Below are 6,372 nucleotides of genomic sequence, written 5' to 3' on the forward strand. Positions count from 1 at the left end.
GGTGATGCTTGGTACGGTGAAGGTGATGCTTGGTACGGTGAAGGTGATGCTTGGTACGGTGAAGGTGATGCTTGGTACGGTGAAGGTGATGCTTGGTACGGTGAAGGTGATGCTTGGTACGGTGAAGGTGATACTTGGTACGGCGAAGGTGATACTTGGTACGGCGAAGGTGATGCTTGGTACGGCGAAGGTGATGCTTGGTACGGTGATGGTGATGCTTGCTACGGTGAAGGTGATGCTTGCTACGGTGAAGGTGATGCTTGCTACGGTGAAGGTGATGCTTGCTACGGTGAAGGTGATGCTTGCTACGGTGAAGGTGATGCTTGGTATGGTGAAGGTGATACTTGGTATGGTGAAGCTGATACTTGGTATGGTGAAGCTGATACTTGGTACGGTGAAGGTGATACTTGGTACGGTGAAGGTGATACTTGGTACGGTGAAGGTGATGCTTGGTATTGTGAAGGTGATGCTTGGTATGGTGAAGGTGATGCTTGGTATGGTGAAGGTGATGCTTGGTATGGTGAAGGTGATGCTTGGTTTGGTGAAGGTGATGCTTGGTATGGTGAAGGTGATGCTTGGTATGGTGAAGGTGATGCTTGGTATGGTGAAGGTGATGCTTGGTATGGTGAAGGTGATGCTTGGTATGGTGAAGGTGATGCTTGGTATGGTGAAGGTGATGCTTGGTATGGTGAAGGTGATGCTTGGTATGGTGAAGGTGATGCTTGGTATGTTGAAGGTGATGCTTGGTATGGTGAAGGTGATGCTTGGTATGGTGAAGGTGATACTTGGTATGGTGAAGCTGATTCTTGGTATGGTGAAGGTGCTACTTGGTATGGTGAAGGTGATACTTGGTACGGTGAAGGTGATGCTTGGTATGGTGAAGGTGATACTTGGTATGGTGAAGCTGATACTTGGTATGGTGAAGCTGATACTTGGTACGGTGAAGGTGATACTTGGTACGGTGAAGGTGATACTTGGTACGGTGAAGGTGATACTTGGTACGGTGAAGGTGATGCTTGGTACGGTGAAGGTGATGCTTGGTACGGTGAAGGTGATGCTTGGTACGGTGAAGGTGATGCTTGGTACGGTGAAGGTGATGCTTGGTACGGTGAAGGTGATGCTTGCTATGGTGAAGGTGATGCTTCCTATGGTGAAGGTGATGCTTGCTATGGTGAAGGTGATGCTTGCTATGGTGAAGGTGATGCTTGGTATGGAAGGTGATGCTTGCTATGGTGAAGGTGATGCTTGCTATGGTGAAGGTGATGCCTGCTATGGTGAAGGTGATGCTTGGTATGGTGAAGGTGATGCTTGGTATGGTGAAGGTGATGCTTGGTATGGTGAAGGTGATGCTTGGTATGGTGAAGGTGATCCTTGCTATGGCGAAGGTGATGCTTGGTATGGTGAAGGTGATGCTTGCTATGGTGAAGGTGATGCTTGCTATGGTGAAGGTGATGCTTGGTATGGTGAAGGTGATGCTTGGTATGGTGAAGGTGATGCTTGGTATGGTGAAGGTGATGCTTGGTATGGTGAAGGTGATGCTTTGTATGGTGAAGGTGATGCTTGGTATGGTGAAGGTGATGCTTGGTATGGTGAAGGTGATGCTTGGTATGGTGAAGGCGATGCTTGGTATGGTGAAGGTGATGCTTGGTATTGTGAAGGTGATGCTTGGTGTGGTGAAGGTGATGCTTGGTATGGTGAAGGTGATGCTTGGTATGGTGAAGGTGATGCTTGGTATGGTGAAGGTGATGCTTGGTACGGTGAAGGTGATGCTTGGTACGGTGAAGGTGATGCTTGGTACGGTGAAGGTGATGCTTGGTACGGTGAAGGTGATGCTTGGTACGGTGAAGGTGATGCTTGGTACGGTGAAGGTGATGCTTGGTACGGTGAAGGTGATACTTGGTACGGCGAAGGTGATGCTTGCTATGGTGAAGGTGATGCTTGCTATGGTGAAGGTGATGCCTGCTATGGTGAAGGTGATGCTTGGTATGGTGAAGGTGATGCTTGGTATGGTGAAGGTGATGCTTGGTATGGTGAAGGTGATGCTTGCTATGGTGAAGGTGATGCTTGGTATGGTGACGGTGATGCTTGGTATGGTGAAGGTGATGCTTGCTATGGTGGAGGTGATGCTTGGTATGTTGAAGGTGATGCTTGCTATGGTGGAGGTGATGCTTGCTATGGTGAAGGTGATGCTTGGTATGGTGATGGTGATGATTGGTATGGTGAAGGTGATGCTTGCTATGGTGGAGGTGATGCTTGCTATGGTGAAGGTGATGCTTGGTATGGTGGAGGTGATGCTTGCTATGGTGAAGGTGATGCTTGCTATGGTGAAGGTGATGCTTGGTATGGTGAAGGTGTTGCTTGGTATGGTGAAGGTGATGCTTGGTATGGTGAAGGTGATGCTTGGTATGGTGAAGGTGATGCTTTGTACGGTGAAGGTGATGCTTGGTATGGTGAAGGTGATGCTTGGTATGGTGAAGGTGATGCTTGGTTTGGTGAAGGTGATGCTTGGTATGGTGAAGGTGATGCTTGGTATGGTGAAGGTGATGCTTGGTATGGTGAAGGTGATGCTTGGTATGGTGAAGGTGATGCTTGGTATGGTGAAGGTGATGCTTGGTATGGTGAAGGTGATGCTTGGTATGGTGAAGGTGATGCTTGGTATGTTGAAGGTGATGCTTGGTATGGTGAAGGTGATGCTTGGTATGGTGAAGGTGATACTTGGTATGGTGAAGCTGATACTTGGTATGGTGAAGGTGATACTTGGTATGGTGAAGGTGATACTTGGTACGGTGAAGGTGATGCTTGGTATGGTGAAGGTGATACTTGGTATGGTGAAGCTGATACTTGGTATTGTGAAGCTGATACTTGGTACGGTGAAGGTGATACTTGGTACGGTGAAGGTGATGCTTGGTACGGTGAAGGTGATGCTTGGTACGGTGAAGGTGATGCTTGGTACGGTGAAGGTGATGCTTGGTACGGTGAAGGTGATGCTTGGTACGGTGAAGGTGATGCTTGCTATGGTGAAGGTGATGCTTCCTATGGTGAAGGTGATGCTTGCTATGGTGAAGGTGATGCTTGCTATGGTGAAGGTGATGCTTGGTATGGAAGGTGATGCTTGCTATGGTGAAGGTGATGCTTGCTATGGTGAAGGTGATGCCTGCTATGGTGAAGGTGATGCTTGGTATGGTGAAGGTGATGCTTGGTATGGTGAAGGTGATGCTTGGTATGGTGAAGGTGATGCTTGGTATGGTGAAGGTGATCCTTGCTATGGCGAAGGTGATGCTTGGTATGGTGAAGGTGATGCTTGCTATGGTGAAGGTGATGCTTGGTATGGTGAAGGTGATGCTTGGTATGGTGAAGGTGATGCTTGGTATGGTGAAGGTGATGCTTTGTATGGTGAAGGTGATGCTTGGTATGGTGAAGGTGATGCTTGGTATGGTGAAGGTGATGCTTGGTATGGTGAAGGTGATGCTTGGTATTGTGAAGGTGATGCTTGGTATGGTGAAGGTGATGCTTGGTATGGTGAAGGTGATGCTTGGTATGGTGAAGGTGATGCTTGGTATGGTGAAGGTGATGCTTGGTACGGTGAAGGTGATGCTTGGTACGGTGAAGGTGATGCTTGGTACGGTGAAGGTGATGCTTGGTACGGTGAAGGTGATGCTTGGTACGGTGAAGGTGATGCTTGGTACGGTGAAGGTGATACTTGGTACGGCGAAGGTGATACTTGGTACGGCGAAGGTGATGCTTGGTACGGCGAAGGTGATGCTTGGTACGGTGATGGTGATGCTTGCTACGGTGAAGGTGATGCTTGCTACGGTGAAGGTGATGCTTGCTACGGTGAAGGTGATGCTTGCTACGGTGAAGGTGATGCTTGCTACGGTGAAGGTGATGCTTGCTACGGTGAAGGTGATGCTTGCTACGGTGAAGGTGATGCTTGCTACGGTGAAGGCGATGCTTGCTACGGTGAAGGCGATGCTTGCTATGGTGAAGGCGATGCTTGCTATGGTGAAGGCGATGCTTGCTATGGTGAAGGCGATGCTTGGTATGGTGAAGGCGATGCTTGGTATGGTGAAGGCGATGCTTGCTATGGTGGAGGTGATGCTTGCTATGGTGGAGGTGATGCTTGCTATGGTGGAGGTGATGCTTGCTATGGTCGAGGTGTCTTGCTATGGTGAAGGTGATGCTTGCTATGGTGAAGGTGATGCTTGCTATGGTGAAGGTGATGCTTGCTATGGTGAAGGTGATGCTTGCTATGGTGGAGGTGATGCTTGCTATGGTGAAGGTGATGCTTGCTATGGTGAAGGTGATGCTTGCTATGGTGAAGGTGATGCTTGGTATGGTGAAGGTGATGCTTGGTATGGTGAAGGTGATGCTTGCTATGGTGAAGGTGATGCTTGGTATGGTGAAGGTGATGCTTGGTATGGTGAAGGTGATGCTTGGTACGGTGAAGGTGATGCTTGGTATGGTGAAGGTGATGCTTGGTATGGTGAAGGTGATGCTTGGTATGGTGAAGGTGATGCTTGGTATGGTGAAGGTGATGCTTGGTATGGTGAAGGTGATGCTTGGTATGGTGAAGGTGATGCTTGGCATGGTGAAGGTGATGCTTGGCATGGTGAAGGTGATGCTTGGCATGGTGAAGGTGGTGCTTGGCATGGTGAAGGTGGTGCTTGGTATGGTGAAGGTGATGCTTGGTATGGTGAAGGTGATGCTTGGTATGGTGAAGGTGATGCTTGGTATGGTGAAGGTGATGCTTGGTATGGTGAAGGTGATGCTTGGTATGGTGAAGGCGATGCTTGGTATGGTGAAGGCGATGCTTGCTATGGTGGAGGTGATGCTTGGTATGGTGGAGGTGATGCTTGCTATGGTGAAGGTGATGCTTGGTATGGTGAAGGTGATGCTTGGTATGGTGGAGGTGATGCTTGGTATGTTGAAGGTGATGCTTGCTATGGTGGAGGTGATGCTTGCTATGGTGAAGGTGATGCTTGGTATGGTGATGGTGATGATTGGTATGGTGAAGGTGATGCTTGCTATGGTGGAGGTGATGCTTGGTATGGTGAAGGTGATGCTTGGTATGGTGGAGGTGATGCTTGCTATGGTGAAGGTGATGCTTGGTATGGTGAAGGTGTTGCTTGGTATGGTGAAGGTGATGCTTGGTATGGTGAAGGTGATGCTTGGTATGGTGAAGGTGATGCTTGGTATGGTGAAGGTGATGCTTGGTATGGTGAAGGTGATGCTTGGTATGGTGAAGGTGATGCTTGGTTTGGTGAAGGTGATGCTTGGTATGGTGAAGGTGATGCTTGGTATGGTGAAGGTGATGCTTGGTATGGTGAAGGTGATGCTTGGTATGGTGAAGGTGATGCTTGGTATGGTGAAGGTGATGCTTGGTATGGTGAAGGTGATGCTTGGTATGGTGAAGGTGATGCTTGGTATGGTGAAGGTGATGCTTGGTATGTTGAAGGTGATGCTTGGTATGGTGAAGGTGATGCTTGGTATGGTGAAGGTGATACTTGGTATGGTGAAGCTGATTCTTGGTATGGTGAAGGTGATACTTGGTACGGTGAAGGTGATGCTTGGTACGGTGAAGGTGATACTTGGTACGGTGAAGCTGATACTTGGTACGGTGAAGGTGATACTTGGTACGGTGAAGGTGATACTTGGTACGGTGAAGGTGATACTTGGTACGGTGAAGGTGATGCTTGGTACGGTGAAGGTGATGCTTGGTACGGTGAAGGTGATGCTTGGTACGGTGAAGGTGATGCTTGCTATGGTGAAGGTGATGCTTCCTATGGTGAAGGTGATGCTTGCTATGGTGAAGGTGATGCTTGCTATGGTGAAGGTGATGCTTGGTATGGAAGGTGATGCTTGCTATGGTGAAGGTGATGCTTGCTATGGTGAAGGTGATGCCTGCTATGGTGAAGGTGATGCTTGGTATGGTGAAGGTGATGCTTGGTATGGTGAAGGTGATGCTTGGTATGGTGAAGGTGATGCTTGGTATGGTGAAGGTGATCCTTGCTATGGCGAAGGTGATGCTTGGTATGGTGAAGGTGATGCTTGCTATGGTGAAGGTGATGCTTGGTATGGTGAAGGTGATGCTTTGTATGGTGAAGGTGATGCTTGGTATGGTGAAGGTGATGCTTGGTATGGTGAAGGTGATGCTTTGTATGGTGAAGGTGATGCTTTGTATGGTGAAGGTGATGCTTGGTATGGTGAAGGTGATGCTTGGTATGGTGAAGGCGATGCTTGGTATGGTGAAGGCGATGCTTGGTATGGTGAAGGTGATGCTTGGTATTGTGAAGGTGATGCTTGGTATGGTGAAGGTGATGCTTGGTATGGTGAAGGTGATGCTTGGTATGGTGAAGGTGATGCTTGGTACGG

The sequence above is a fragment of the Amblyomma mixtum genome, unplaced genomic scaffold, assembly GCF_055824585.1.
Source record: "Amblyomma mixtum isolate Tamu unplaced genomic scaffold, ASM5582458v1 scaffold_15, whole genome shotgun sequence".
In the NCBI taxonomy this organism is placed as follows: domain Eukaryota; kingdom Metazoa; phylum Arthropoda; class Arachnida; order Ixodida; family Ixodidae; genus Amblyomma; species Amblyomma mixtum.